Here is a 15294-nt window from a genome sequence, read left to right as displayed (position 1 = left end):
GAATTGTGGCACCACTGCCCTGGAGTTTTATTTCCAAGGAAGTTGGGAGGGGGAGCTGCTCTGAAGAGAAAAACAATACCTTTTCTAGATATGCTGATTCTGAGGCACTGTCAAGTGGAAAAGTCCAGTAAGTGGTTGAAAATTCCATTAAAAACAAAAGCAACTAGTATTTACTTTGTGCTTACTAAGTATTTCCTGTTGGAAGAACTTTATACGTATTAATTTGTTAAATCGTCAGAAAGATTTTATGAGAGAGACACTATTATTTTTCCCACTGTATTGATTGGGAAACAGCGTAACAGAGAAGCTCCGTAACTGGTCTAAAGTCACACAGCTAGCGATGTGCCATCCCAGCTGCCCCTCAATGCCTTTGCCATGCTTCCTCCCAACCTAGACCCAGGGGAGCCTAAGCTCCTCAGCTCCCCTTTAAGGTTATCAAATCAATCTAGAGCTGAAACTCTAGAGCTGTCAGTAGCATATTAATTAATTAAAAACTTGGAAAGGGAAATATACCATTAAAACCAGACATCCAAAATTAAATTATATTTACATATACAAAGAATCAAAAAGGGTACATGGCCACGTGGCACATTTATTTTGTGTCTTCTGATTAGGATGCTTTAATTTTACCATTGTCATCTCAGTATTTAGGATTTAGTAAGGCCATAGGTGGAGACAGTAACGAGATGAATCATGAATCATAATACCATGCCTTTGAAGAGCCTGTCAAACATGATTAAAATTATTGGCAATAATATGTTAATTAACAAATTAATACTAGCTTTGTCATGTGAATGAGTGGCAATATTATTTTACAGGTGACTGAAAATAAGCTGCTAGCAGGTAGCTCAATTTCCTTCTTCTTTAAAAATAATGTTTATTCTGTGTATAATAGTAATGCACTTCATCAATCAGTTTAACTTAGGGTGTGTATTCTTGCTCGACTGAAAATTATTTTGTCTTTTTGGAAAGTATTGTTTAATCCATGTTCTGAGATTAATAGCTGGCATTGCTCCCTTGTTCTGGAAACAGTTTGAAAGAGAATGTTTCATCCCTGAAGTCAGAGGCTGGTTCCAGATTTCAGCCTTCATCCACAGATGATCTACTGGCAGAGAGAAATTGGAGAGATGGGAAATTGCATCCATGGAGATGTAATGGGGTCACCACTAGGGTAGCAGATTTAGGACACAGGTGGACAGCTGCCTCTCCTGACCAAGCCAGCAACCGTACTTTCAACTTCATAACAGAAAAGGGGAATATGGGAAAGAAAAACATCTTTATTCTTGCACATGTTTTGGCCTATTGCTGACTCTGCCACAGGCCATTTGGGATATGAGAGTGACCTCAGTGTGTATGCAGCCTGGCTCTTTTTAACACTGTGTACTTCTCTTAATCATAAGTAAACTTGGAAAAAGTGACAGCCTGGAGAAATCAATTCAGGACCACTGTATAGCGACACTGAGCAATGAGGCACCCCCACATCTCTCCAGTAACTCACTGCTGACACTGTGGGAACACATGTTTATTGACAATGGGGCTGGGGTGTTTTGGGTTGGATTGAAGGCAGAGGCTCTCAGTGCCCTCCAAGAGAACACTGGGCCCAGGGCTCTGGGCTGTTGAGCCATTGTAGGGTAACAGACTCATGATTCTCATGGGGACATTGGCAAAGTCTTTGTGAGCTACATAGGCTTGAGGTAGATGAAACTGACTAATTAATATAACGTGGCCCAGCCTTAGAGCTGTGGAAATGAGAATGCCGGGGAGAAATCCTGTGGCAGTTTTGCTGAAGGAAGGGTGTATGTGGGTTTGTGTGTGTGTGTTTAAGAACCCTTATCCCAAATTGCTAAGTGACTTTGACTACTTATACCAGAATTCCTTTCCTTTTCTGTTCTAATGGCATTTTCAGCTCCTCACCACCCATTTTCTCTCATTCTTGAATGTCAATAGTGATTTCAGGTTCTGGTTCAAGGTGGAAAAGTAGGAGGATCCTGAGCTCACCTCCGAGGAACACACTGAATCTACAGCTACAAAAGAACAATTCCCTCTGAAAGAAATGCAGAAACCAACTGAGCTATGTCTACACATCAGGAGAACAAGAAAAAACCCACCTCACAATAGGTGGGAGAGACTGAGATACAACCTCACCACAAACCCCACCCTCGGTGCTGTGACACATACCAGCGGGAACTTCTCACTCCCAGCTTCTCCCTGTGGAGCAAAGGGCTTGAACCCCACATCTAGCACCCCAGCTTTCAAGACTTCCACCTGATAGATGGGTCCCCAAAACATCTAGCTTTGAAAGCCAATAGGACTTGTGTCCACAAGACACTCCACCCCCCAACAGTAATTTTTAACTTGATTCTTTTACCGTTCTTGACGCATGATTTTTTTTTAAACCTAGGAAAAAGGGGGAAACTCCTTGGAGACTGATGTGGACACTTGACCAAAATGAATCCTATAACTAAAAATATTAATGGTTCATATTCTTTAAAGAGGTAGAAAACTGGCTCATTTTATGCACATTCTCCTATTGGCCACTTGGAATAAAGTTAAAACCTTTTGAATAGGTCATCTGAATGCATTTTCTCTTGTAAGTAGGTTTAAGCAATAACAGATTGGACTTTTTCTTTCCCTGTTCCCTTGACATCGCTATGTGATATTGCTTGTCGGAAGGCCAGATACAAAATGAGGTGTGAGATTGTGTGTGTGTGTGTGTGTGTGTGTGTGTGTGTGCATATGGAACCAGTTTTCCTCTCAGTGACCCACACGTTAGTGGATCCCACGCATCCTTCCTGGTTGTGCAGCTCCAAGTACACAGGCAATGACGCGAGCCCAAAGCTGTGCTGCTTGGCCTAGAATGGAAATTCTCCTGCAGACTCCTCCAACTTCTCTGCTGGTGATGGCTTAAGAATGAAGATGAAGACAGGAAGTAAGGCTCTTCAGAAATGAAAGGTCTAAGTCAAGCTTCTTATTTAGGAAAACTTTTGTAGACTTGATTACTTCCTCAATGGTTCACACCACAGGGGGTTCTGCTGACTGTGTGTTGTACTCTCAGCAGCCATGAGTGCAATGAAGGTCAGGATTTTAATTCAAACAAAAATACTTTGCTTTTATTTTTCCCATATGGGAATGAGGACAGGGTTGAGGCAGAATAAATCTATTTGCAAGTTCTTCCAATGAAAGTTATTAAGCAATTGATGATTTATTTTATATTCAGCCTCTTGAGTATTTAAAAAAATCCAAGCCATTTATGTTTATTTTACTTAGGAATAGTCTAAGAAAATAGTGTGAGTGAAATATTTCACTCTGTCCTGTCTAACAGTTTTATAAGCAAATTTTGTTAAATGATAGAGAATGCATATAAGGGAAAACATTAAAAAGTGCTAGTGAAAAAGAGAAAAAAAATGTATATTCTTAGTAAAAACTGCTAAACTAGCTTTATAAATGTAAGCTGTAATCACTAAATGACAAATAGTAAGTTTATTTTTGCTTGGTAGCACATGTAGGACCATAATAATTACTGCTCAAAAGTACTAGGATGTATATCTGTTATGTGACATTCTTCAGTGGAGTAATGCTAGGGGCTTTCTGCAGCCCTTCTCAGTAAACAGAGCCTTGCTGGATAAATGATCACTTGAAGCATCTGTTCTAAGTTATATGTGCCTCAATAACCTCTTGGTGTTTGGTTGTTTTGTGGGGGAATGAATATTTTCACTTTTTATTTTTCCTCAAAGACAGAGGGAGAGACGGGGGTGTTGGGTGAGCACATCCCACTCACCTGTGGGGCTTTCTAAACTCCATTCTCTCCCTGACAGATTGTAATATTGTACAGCCTGTCATCCCTTTAAGGGGTACCCTATTCTCTCTCAACCCCAAACCTCACCCAGAGTCAGCTGCTTGACTGAGAGAGTGTGTCTTACCCCTCAGGTGTTTTAGACAGGAAAAAGTGTTTGAGAAAAATTAGTATTTCTGAGAGGATTTTTATTTCCAGAAATAGGGGTGTATCCCATCACCAAATATCATATGCTGGTCAATCAAGATACTGTTATGCATCTTTAATCAGTTGTGGCTTCCAAATAATTCATATTTGAATATTTAGGTGAGCATGCAAGGTCTTTGCAGAGTTTGTTTTGAGCACGGACTGGATGACTTTGTTTAAAGGTCACCATGAGAACTGTTTCAGGCAAGGAAGCTTCAAAGTTCTACTCCTGAACCATGGTAGAAAGAAGAGGCTGTAAGGGCAATTTCTCTTTTGAACCCACTTTTGAACATTTTGTTTTCATCTAAAAGGTTGTTTGTGATGGCACCAAATCCCAGCAATCATGAGAGAGCTTATGTCCTACTGTCAGATCCACCACTTTGAATAATGATCTATCAGCTTTGGAGATTTGCACTTCTGAGATGAGAGCCAGCTGTGGGCAGAAGGAACCTCCTCCACCCCGTGTTCCAACATTCCCACAGAAATTAATATGCTTTTAGTTGAGCCAGCTCAGACACAGAGGAGTCAACACTGGAGCATTTATCTGAAAAGGAAACCCTCCCCAAATCCTGATGCGTCTTGAAAAAGCCTCTAAAAATCTAGACATGGTTGCCGTGTAAAGGCCTGCACACGAAATGCGGGTGGAAGGTTGATGGTCCAGACTTGAAGAGCCTAAATCCATTTGTGGTTTTTGCTGAACTTTGATCTGGCTCCCTGACATATGGCATCATTCCTACTCCTGCATAGGAGACAGCCTCCATCTGTGGGAGACAGCAGGCAGGGCCGGCTTCTTGGAGGAGGTGGCAGTTCCTGGATGCAATTCAGTATCTCCAGAACATAGAACACATTAAGGGGCAGGAAAGCACTTCTAGACACTTCCTTTTTGGGCTTTTGTTCCTTAAATCTCTTAAGTTTGATTCACCTCCACTTATAAAACTTACAAAGAAGGATAATTTAGATTCAGTGAAGACATTTTTTTCCCATCACTTTTCTCCTTCAGATGGGAAATAAAGTAGTTTCGGGAGACATTTGAAGCAGGCTCTCAGGACTTGTCCCCCACCTACTGCGTCCCGCTTGTGTCCTATACCTACGGAGTGCTATGTGGAAAAGGCCTTCTCTTTTCTATGTAACTGAAACAAAAGGAAAGGAAAGGAAAACAACCCAACTGCCAATTCCATTTCAGCCAACAGAACTTGAGAAGTCAATGTTTGAGTAATACTTGGCTGAGTAAATCCTTGCCCACACACCAAGCTGGAGGATGGTGGGGAGGCGGAGTAAAAGTGAGGCATGCACCTCAAAATCCAGTCAGTATTCCTGCTTTGCACCTGCCCCTTGGTCAAGCACAGCCTCTCTCCTGGGCCTTGAGCTCTCCGCCTGCCCTACTAAGGCCAGCTTCTGGCTCTGCCCGTGACTAGCTGGCTGGAGAGTTACTCAGCGAGTCTCAGCATCTTCATCCGTGAAGAAATGACTTCACGGGGCTGCTGTGGGAAGTAAAGAGGACGGTGAGTGTGACGGTCTCAGCACAGCGACTGCACTAAGTAAAGGCTCAACAAAATGTCAGTGCCTGCATCCTTAGGAACATTCGCTGGTAAAGGAGACTGTAAACCTGGGGTACCAGAACACATTATACGTAGCAACAACAATAATTGATCTCGTGAATATTTTAATATACAGACACAGACAAATTCTGTGAAGACTAAGAGATGGGCTGGAAGACTAGAAGTGGAGAATGTTTGTATTTTCAAACAAAAAGGTAGATCCTGATAAAGTAAATCCTGGGCAAGAATGCAATGGATCATTACACGGATGGGCTGTGAGCATCTAGAAGAGGAAGCAGCGTTACGGGAATCTGCAAGTGCTGGTTAAGGTCACGTGTATCCAGAATGCAGTCCCTCATGGTTTATTTTAAAGCCAAAATGGGCAGAATGGAAAAATGATTACTTCAAAGGTTAGAAATGTTTTATTTTACCAGAGCGGGAGACTTAAATTCAAGCCTTTGAGACCAGCATGCTTTTTTTTTTAATTTTTTTTTTGGAGTGTAGTTGATTTACAATGCTGTGTTAGTTTCAGGTGTACAGCAAAGTGAATCCGTTATACATAAACATATATCCACTCTTTTTTTAGAGTCTTTTCCCATATAGGCCATTACAGGCTTTCTGTTTTTTAAAAATGTATGTATACATGTATGTATGTTTTTAATTCTGGGAAAGGATTATAATGGGTTATTAATTTTAAACTCCATGAAGACAGGCAGTGTTCCTGGTTCCTAGAACAGTACTTGCGACAAATGACTATTTGTTGAATGAATGAATGAATGAATGAATGTGTAATGAATCAGTAAGCAAACACCCACCCAACCACTGCTGGGAAAAACTGGGGAGTAAACAGAATGAGGTTTTATTTTTATTTGTTAGGTTTTTTTTTGGCAACACATATTGCATGCTTTAGCTGGGTTTCTTTGGGAGAATTTGTGTGTGTGTGTGTGTACTGCAAACGGCTGTCTGTTCTATGAAACTGTGTGTGTTCTTTGTGGAGTGACTGTGTTTCCGGGAGACTCAGACCTGTGATGGTGAGGACTTTGGGAAGTTTATGGAATATGCCCTTCACTTTGTGGGGAAGAATCTATACCAACAAGGTGGTCTACACTTGGGCATATGTAAAAATGACCAACCCCTAACATACTGAAGTTAAACTAGTATTATTAGCAATCACAAGGTGTCCTTGGGCCTCGAGGGAGCAGTAAGGCAATGGAGACCCTCACTGTCAACCCTCCTGAGAGAAAGTGCTCTTTGTCTTGGGATGGAGAGCTGGGCCGTAGAAGGAGGCCTCTCTCGGCCTCTCTCTGTCTCTGTCTCTCTCTCTGTCTCCCTTTTTCTCAGGGACCTCATGGTAAAAATCTGCACTCCAGAAAGAAGGGAGGAGAGCTGGATTTTGTGACATGGTGGCAAGCCAGGAGACCGAGGAAAGGGGACCGAGTAGGATGAACTTGTGGGCTCGGCTATTTAGCAAATTTAACTGTTAAACAAGGTCATTATAAAGTACTTCCCATGAAGTATTTCCATGACTAGTCAGGCTTTTGGAAAATGAATCCAACAGATCATGATAATCTCAGTCCCTCAGCTGGGTGATTGGGTTGTGAAAAAGTATTGAATGTTTTTCGAAGTAAAAGGTCCTATGCCACTTGAATCTCCTTTCTCACCATAAATCTCTCCTCTTGCTGCCAGTGACTCTCAGGTTAAAGAGCCTTGATTTTTGTCGTCTTTTATCGTGTCTACGTTGCCCCCCTTGTTAAGAGAACAGAATTATGTCTCCCAGGTCTTCCTTTACTTGCCCCAATAAGTGGACAATTCTGTTGTAGATAATATGGAAAAGGAAAGCAATAGGATCTGATACATCTTAATAAAGGACCGATTGTCTGTGCCAGGCACTTTGCATATGTTATTGTATTTGTTCCTCTTGGCAATTGTGCCACATGAATGTTATTAACTCCATTTTACAGAGGTGAAAACCAAGGCACAGAAAGGCTAAGTTGCTTGCCTAGCCTCTCCTAGGGAATGAAAAACAACCCAGGCATTGAACCTAGAATTACCTGGCTCCAGAATTCCTGCTGTTTCTTTCATGACCCCTCCCTGTGCTAGACTTCTGGGCACTTTTCCACGTTCTCTGGATAGATATACAGACGTGCAGGTGGCATCAGTGTTACCGAATCAGGTTCGTTTGCCCGATGCACAACAAACCAAAAATCTGAGATGCTGAGGTTTGCAGTAAAGAGAGGGTTTATTCACAAGGCAGCCAAGCAAGGACATGAGAGAACAAGTCTCAGATCTGCTTCCCCAAAGGTGAGGGGCTTGAGACATTTATGGGATAAAGAAGCAGGGTGGTCTTAGTGGTGGGGAAAGATGACGGGGGTAGGGGAAAGGTGAAGTTAATCGGTGTTCTGTGCAGCCCTATCTGAGTTACAGGCTTCTTCATGGGATGTAGGTTAAAAAATGGAGGCGCTTAGCATGATCTGAGGGTGGAGTTTTGGGCCCTCTGACAGCAAAAGGTCATTCTCTGGATACCTGAGCAGGCCCAGTTTTAGGGTCTCAACCAGTCTTAGTCAGCTCAGGCTGGAACTAGACACAACTAACTCTAAGTTCCTGGAAAACAACTCTGGCAAACATCTTATTGTTTAGGCTATGTGAAGCTTGGAGGGTGTGCAATTTGTAACAAAATAATTAACGCGAGTAATTAAGGGGAGCTTGCTCAGTGAAGGCAGGATACAAGCAGAGGGATTTTTTTTTTTTAACCTCTCTATTGGGGTATAATTGCTTTACAATGTTGTGTTAGTTTCTGCTTTATAACAAAGTGAATCAGCTATACATATAAATATACCCCCAAATCTCCTCCCTCTTGCCTCTCCCTCCCACCCTCCCTTTCCCAACCCTCTAGGTGGTCGCAAAGCACGGAGCTGATCTCCCTGTGCTATCCGGCTGCTTCCCACTAGCTATCTGTTTTACATTTGGTAGTGTATATATGTCCGTGCCACTCTCTCACTTCGTCCCAGCTTACCCTTCCCCCTCCCCATGTCAAGCAGAGGGATTTTTAACAAACTTTAAAATAAGCTCAAGAATTTCTGTTAGTCACCAGTTTCTGTTAACCCTATGAGCACGGTTTCATCAGGAGCAGGACAGATGTGTAGACCTGTAGGTAGCATGTGGGATTGGGGTGCCATCTTGGTGAATAATCTCTTGCCCTTTTTCTGATTCTGCCTCCCCTCAGCTTCCCCAGCCCCGTCAACAATCTCCTGACTCTGAAAGAAGTCACAACAAGGGATCTGTCACTTGAGATCAAGCCAGTGATCCATCCAGCTCAGTTTCCTGCCTCTTGAGTTTGGCTGAGTCATGACACTTGAGCAGGAGGCAGAACGCTGGGCAGCCCCCAAGGCGAGCAAACAATATTGCTGGTGTAAGTGGGATGAAAACATCCCAGCCGACCCCAGACCCGTGTGTGCCCCAAAGCAGCAGATTTAATGAAGCAAGTGGCCAGGTGAGGTCACAGACCAAATTCCAGGCATGTTTTGCCTACCCCGGCTTGAAGGGCCTCCTTGCATCTCTCTGTCAGATTTATAGACACATCTGAATCTCATTTTTAAAATTCCAGACTCTGGGCTTTGATATATTTCTTTCTAATACTTTTCTGCTGTGGCCTGAACACTCGCATCTCCCTTGCAATTAAGATTAACAGAAGAGGAAAATTTAAAATGATCTTTAAAATTATTTTAATAACATTTATAAAGTTGGTGTCTTAGGGTACACCAAGAGAAGTGGTAATTTGTTTTGAAATGTTTTCTTACTTCACATGGAGTTGGTTTATATCCACTACCCTGACTTTCATATTATCTTTAAATTATTTCCCTAGCTCTTAAGCATGCTGACTGCTTCTACAAGCCATAGAGATTATATGTGCTAACCCGGGCCTTGTTCACCAACAAGGCAGGTCAAAGTGCCATTTCAGTGGCTGGGCTGGCAGATTCTAGGTCAGATGCTGGAAGGGCGCTGAGTTCCAGGAGGCTGTCAGCTCTGGTTCTGAGAATGACGCCCTGGCAAGTGGAACTGGAAGAGTCTTGAGCCAAGTGCCAAGTCAGACGTGGGGGCTGGTGTGGCTATCGAAGGGCCAGACTCCAAAGCCCCAAGGCTGTGGGGATGACAGGTTCACGCCTCAGGTCTCTAAGGCCACCAGGCAGCGGTTGCCCCTTGTGTCTGCAGTGGTTCCCCGGTGATGGACACCAGGCTGAGCTGTGTACACACCAGAGACTCTTGCAACGCGTGTGTCTCACGAGGCCAGAAACCTTGATACTGACATTGCCATGGTGGGATCACGTCTTTTTTTCCCCCCGACATCCCCCCTACTTCTTTCTTGCCTAGTATGTGAATTTTGGTTTATTTATTTCACATCTTTTTTTGCTCATTTTTTCTTTTTCTTTGTGTGGCTGAATTAAGTCTGGCCACAAGAGTTATGCAGAATTAGCCAAAAAAAAGAGCAATACCCCCTTTTCCTCTTTGCCCTTCTTGCCTTTTCCAGGAACATAAAAAATGGTTCATGACTAGAACTTTTCTCAGATGACCAGAGTCCCAGTACAACGGCCGAATTTCAGAGGGTTCCTCTGAATGATTCCATGTTCCAGCACTTCTTGGAGAGTCGATAGCATGCTCCCAGACTATCATGGCCTGTGTATCTGGAATGTGAGCCCAGAGGGAGCCCAGCTGGTTGAGGAGAAGAAGATTCGTGTTAGGAGTGGTTGTCAAGAGTTCAAGTTGATTACATTGGCATTTTTCTTCAGAAAGTTGCAAAGCACTGACATTAAAATATCCTCCCTGTTAATTAAGGGTTTTCACAGAACGGGGGTAAAGAACGTTAACGAGCATCACGGTGCCCTGGTTGCTGAATTAATGACTGAGTGAAGGAGCCCCACAGCCTGGGCTTATTGGCCATTAGGCATCTCTGAGCTGGCAGGAGGAGCAAACTGACAAAAATCACTGTGGAAATGATTGAGTTTCTCAAACAGCCTGTGTTATTTTAATTAGATCGGGATATGGAGAACATGGTGCATTGATAAACTGGAGAAATAATGAAGGTTGTTTCTTCTCCCCTCAGCTCTCTCCACCCCCTTCAAATGAAGCAATTATTTCCCTGACCTCAGGAACTGCATTTCAAAGAGGTCTGAAGACAGGCTTAGGCCTGCTGCTCTGGTGAATTCTGCGGTACCCAATTACTGACCTCTGGAGTCAGCATTCCGAAGATTAGAGTCATTGGGAGTTTGCTTCACAGACTTACTTCTAATAATATACCTTCCGTGCAGACACCATTAACCTGCCTTTTCCAGTTAGCCAATAAGGTTTGTCTAGGGGTGAAATTGTTATCAGCTCTCAGGGGGTCAGGCCCCCAGCTCTAATGAGAAACAGAGGCATCTGCAAGGGAAAGTAATAAAAGCGCCCAGCGAGTAAATGCTGCCAGGGAGGAAGGCAAGGTGAGAAGTCATTCTAAGTCTAGGGACCTACAGGCCCAGTACCCCTTTGGCGCTGAAAGAATCCCAGATCATTCAGTCTCCCCAGCATCTGAAAGCTAGCCCTGATTTTCCCTGCCAGTTCTGTTCCTATAAGCTGGGCAGGTGATATTGTTGATACAGAGCTGATTGAAAAGTTCCTGAGGACACAGTGAATCTAACCCCCCGTCCCTATGCAACGTGCCACCCTTGGGAGGATTGAGAGGATAGTCACCTGTTTTCTGTAGGGCTTGAATCCCTCAGGGAACATCCACTGACCAAGGCTGACCTCAGACATAACTGCTGTTCTCGCCCTGGCGCCAGACTAGCCAAGAAGGCAGGCAGTTAGCCGGGCAAGAACACAGGGTGTGAGAACATCTGGGGGAGTGGAGTGTGAGCTGTGGGAGCACAGGGGAGGGTCAGGGATGGGATGATGGCGGAAGAAAGCCTCTGGAAGCACGCATCTGAAGGAAGAGCGGAGCTGGTCACAAGGGGAGAAAGAAGTGTCCAGGCAGGGGGCAGAGTGTGACAGCAGGAGTGAAGGGAGACAGAGGGAGCTCTTCCAGGGTGGACACGGTGACTCCTTGGTATTTAGCACATAGTATATTTACATGACACATAGTAGGTGCTCAACAAATGCTGGCTGGATGAATTATTGAAGAAGGGGGGCAGGGGCTGTGTCTGGAGAGGGGCCTCAGTGGCCACCTTCCACAATCTGGGCTTTACCTTAAGACACTTGGAAGCTGCTGAAAGGTCGTGAAGCTGATTCTGTTTCTCCTTGGAGGTGTTGGAGGGTATAAAGGACTATTCTTTACTTGACAGCAAACTCGCAATTAGGTGATGACAAATAGGCACTGAGTGCAGGCTGGTCACCCATGCAGAGTCCGATTCTGATGGGCATCCCAAAGGTTCCTTCTTCCTCTGGGCTCTCTGTGTCCCTCCCCCTTCCCTTTCTCTCCATCCCTCAGCTTTTTCTACCCCTCTGTCCTTCCCCAGGACCCCACCCCACCTGGAGGGGAAGTGTCAGACCCCCAGGTCCTGTGGTTTGGGGGAATGCCCCAGGTTGTTGACATTCTCCAGCCAAGCCCCTCGAAGACAATCCTCTTTCCTATAGTGTCGCTTTGATATGTTGTTAGGCTCAGGACCTTTATTCAACAGTATATGATTTTTACACCTGTTGTCTTTCCATTTACCACTTGTCCAAATATCCCAAGTAGTTCAGGGTGGTGTATTAGGGCAGTAGGATTAGTGAGAACATTTCTCAAAGCTGTCACTAATGTGGGTAGGTCAGTTTTACTTCACCTACTCATTTTATAATGAAAGCAATGTTTCAAAGTTGTTTTTGACTTCATTGCAGGGCTTTGTTCTCTTTCCAGTGATCAAGAGTCTATTCTTGATAGACATTCACACCACATTTCTCCGATCTCTTAGGCTCCAAAAATCTCTAAGACTTAGAGGATGATTTTCCAACTGTGCCCCTGAGTAGGAAAGTTGGTCCGAGAGGATGAGGTGGGGCTGAGGAAGGCAGGCTGCAGGCCCTCGCGCCCTGCTTCAACCTCAGTGACTGGGCATCACTCGGGTGCTGCCCTCAGCGTGAGATCCCACTGGAATCGAGGGTTCCACAGTTGAGCAAAACTTGAGAATCCCTGCTCAAGAGAGTAGCTGGAGGCTAACTGCCTGGAAATGGGCAAGGAGCCACTACCAGTCAGTGCCACCAAGAGTGCATGGCCTGCAGCCATTGATCTGGAGGAAAAGTACTCACGAGGCTGGGAGGCTTGGAGTCACTGTGGCTGCTCTTGAAGGACCTGGGATCATTTGTCACTTTTCTTTTGGGAATCCTTAAGACAAACTACCTAAGAGAGTTAAGAGATGAATCAAACGGAGGGAGGCAACCAGCATTTATTGATATCATCTAATTATCAGGCCCTGTGCTTTCTGTGAGTTACTTCACTTCCCTCTTTTAGAAACTGTAGGAAGAAGGTTTGGGGAAGATGAGAAACATTGATTCTAAGTCCAAGTAGTCCCTAACGGAGCTCAGATGAGCCAGAAAGAAAGTGACCCTATATTCCTTAATTTGCAGTGACTGAATTGGAACAGTCAAGTTAGAAGCAATGTCTCCAAATGCTCTAACTTGTCCTTAGGAGGATCATTCATAGTAGTCACCATGAAACTATGCCGTGCACATACTAGAATTGAGGCTCTCAAACTTTCATCCATAAATATCACCTGGTAGCCTGATAAAAATAGACTTTCAGTTGCCACCTGCAGAGATATTGATTCAGTAGTTTTGGACCGGGGTCCAAGAATCGACATTTTATTATGCAGGTGAGAATCACTTTAGACTATACTGCTAGGAAGGCAAAGTAACCATCCTTAAACCTGGGACCTGGCTTTCCAAGTTCATTTGCATCAGGAGAAGGTATGGTTGCTAATTAATTTGAAAACTGAGGTCACTGGATTGATCCACCTTTGGTTATTCTGCATTAAGTGTGGCTGGACTTCTTCAAGATGGCCCAGTATCATCTGCATTTATATTAGTGTAAAAGAAATGTTCTTCTTTCTTTTTTCTTGTAATTTTCTTATAGCTGCAATCTCTGCTGATAAGTAGCTAAACATTCCTTTATAGCTGATTGTTTTGTGAAGTTATCTGCGTCCATACAACTAAATCAGTCTTGTAAACACAGTTCCCAAATAAATAAGCCTGGAGACCATCTGGGCAGACTCTTTCTTCACCATAACCAGAGCACTCCCACCCTTGTGCCTTTGTTCATTTCTTTGGCAGACGATGCCTTTTTCACCCTGTCAAATCCTATAGATGTCCCCACATACATATTCTCACAGATGGAGGTGGCAGTGCCACCTAGACTCTCTCCTCTCCTCCTCAGTCCTTTGACTAGTTACCCCTCTCACCCAGGCATAGGCAAACCTTTCTGTGAAGGGCCAGACAGTAAATATTAGGCTTTGTGGGTCATACAGACTCGGTGGAACTAGTCAACGGGAAAGCAGCCATAGGTAGCGTATAAACGAAAGGGCCTGTCTGAGTTCCAGTCAAACTGATTTACGGACACTGAAATTTGAATTTCATTCTTTTATTTTTTTCCCCAACCATTCAAAAACGTGAAAATTGTTCTCAGCTTGTGTGCCATACAAAAACAGGAAGCAGACCTGTCTGGCCTAAGGATCATAGGAACCGATCCCTGCCCTCCCTCAAACTTCACTTACTTTTGTAGGTAGCTCTTGACGAAGTTGCTAGTGACTTTCTATCCCCTTTAAGGGTCGGGTAGGGATATGGATCTTCAGATTCTGAGGCCAGAGGAGGGAAGGCAGAAGGATCCTCATGTTATTCTGACGTTCAAGTAAACATCTGAAATGTAAAAAAAAAAAAACCAAAAACAAGACTCTCTTTCTTCTTATAGTGCTAAAAGAGTATTTCCTTCCTAATCTTGAATTAAAGCATCATCATTTACTGTATATATTTTATTCTACTTTCCTCCCATTTGACTAGTTCCCTGCAAATAAGGGCTTTAAAACTCTATTTTATTGCCTCTGCATCATCCATGGAATGCCTCGTACAAATTCAGTAGTCAAACCTTTGGAAATGATTTGCTCTCAAGAATTTCTATCAACCCTGAGTTTCTCAGCCAAATCCCTTTATCCTCATTCTACCCATTTCTACTCCCTTCTGCTACTCCCCATATAAACCAGCAAATAGAAAACAACCAGAATAAGACTTCAAAGAATTTTTTCCAAAAGTGGACTATCTTGGAAATCAAACAAAAATAGGGTAGATTTAAGGGAAGACATATTTATCTCTCTGGACACAGTTTTACTTTTTAAATCACAAGGCCCCTCTCCCTGGGGATAGAAGATACACACCTTTTTCACGTGCTATCCTGTGATAAATCTAAATGTAGTGGGTTTGTGCAGGCTTTCTACAAAGCTCAATACTCTTGGCCACTTACATGAAGATGGAAATAAGATTCTGCCTGTGTGGCCACCTCTGTGGCCAAATCTAAAGTTGCTCTGACCCCCATCTCCACCTCATTCCTGCCTTCCCTGCTTTTCTTGAAAACAAATATAGAATTTGTAGTAGACACTGTGTCTTTTACATATTATTAATGTCTGAGTTTTAGAGATCACAGAGAAACATACATTGGTCAAAATGGCAGCCGGGAGCAGAATGGTCAGAGAGAAACTTCTTCCAAAGAGCTCAAACATATCTTTGACTCTGGAACCTAAGCTCACACATCAAGGTCTTCAATTTACAAATTTTTCCCTGGTCAAAAAAAAA

The sequence above is a fragment of the Balaenoptera ricei genome, chromosome 6 (genome assembly GCF_028023285.1).
Source record: "Balaenoptera ricei isolate mBalRic1 chromosome 6, mBalRic1.hap2, whole genome shotgun sequence".
Taxonomy (NCBI): domain Eukaryota; kingdom Metazoa; phylum Chordata; class Mammalia; order Artiodactyla; family Balaenopteridae; genus Balaenoptera; species Balaenoptera ricei.
This window is presented reverse-complemented; position numbering follows the sequence as displayed.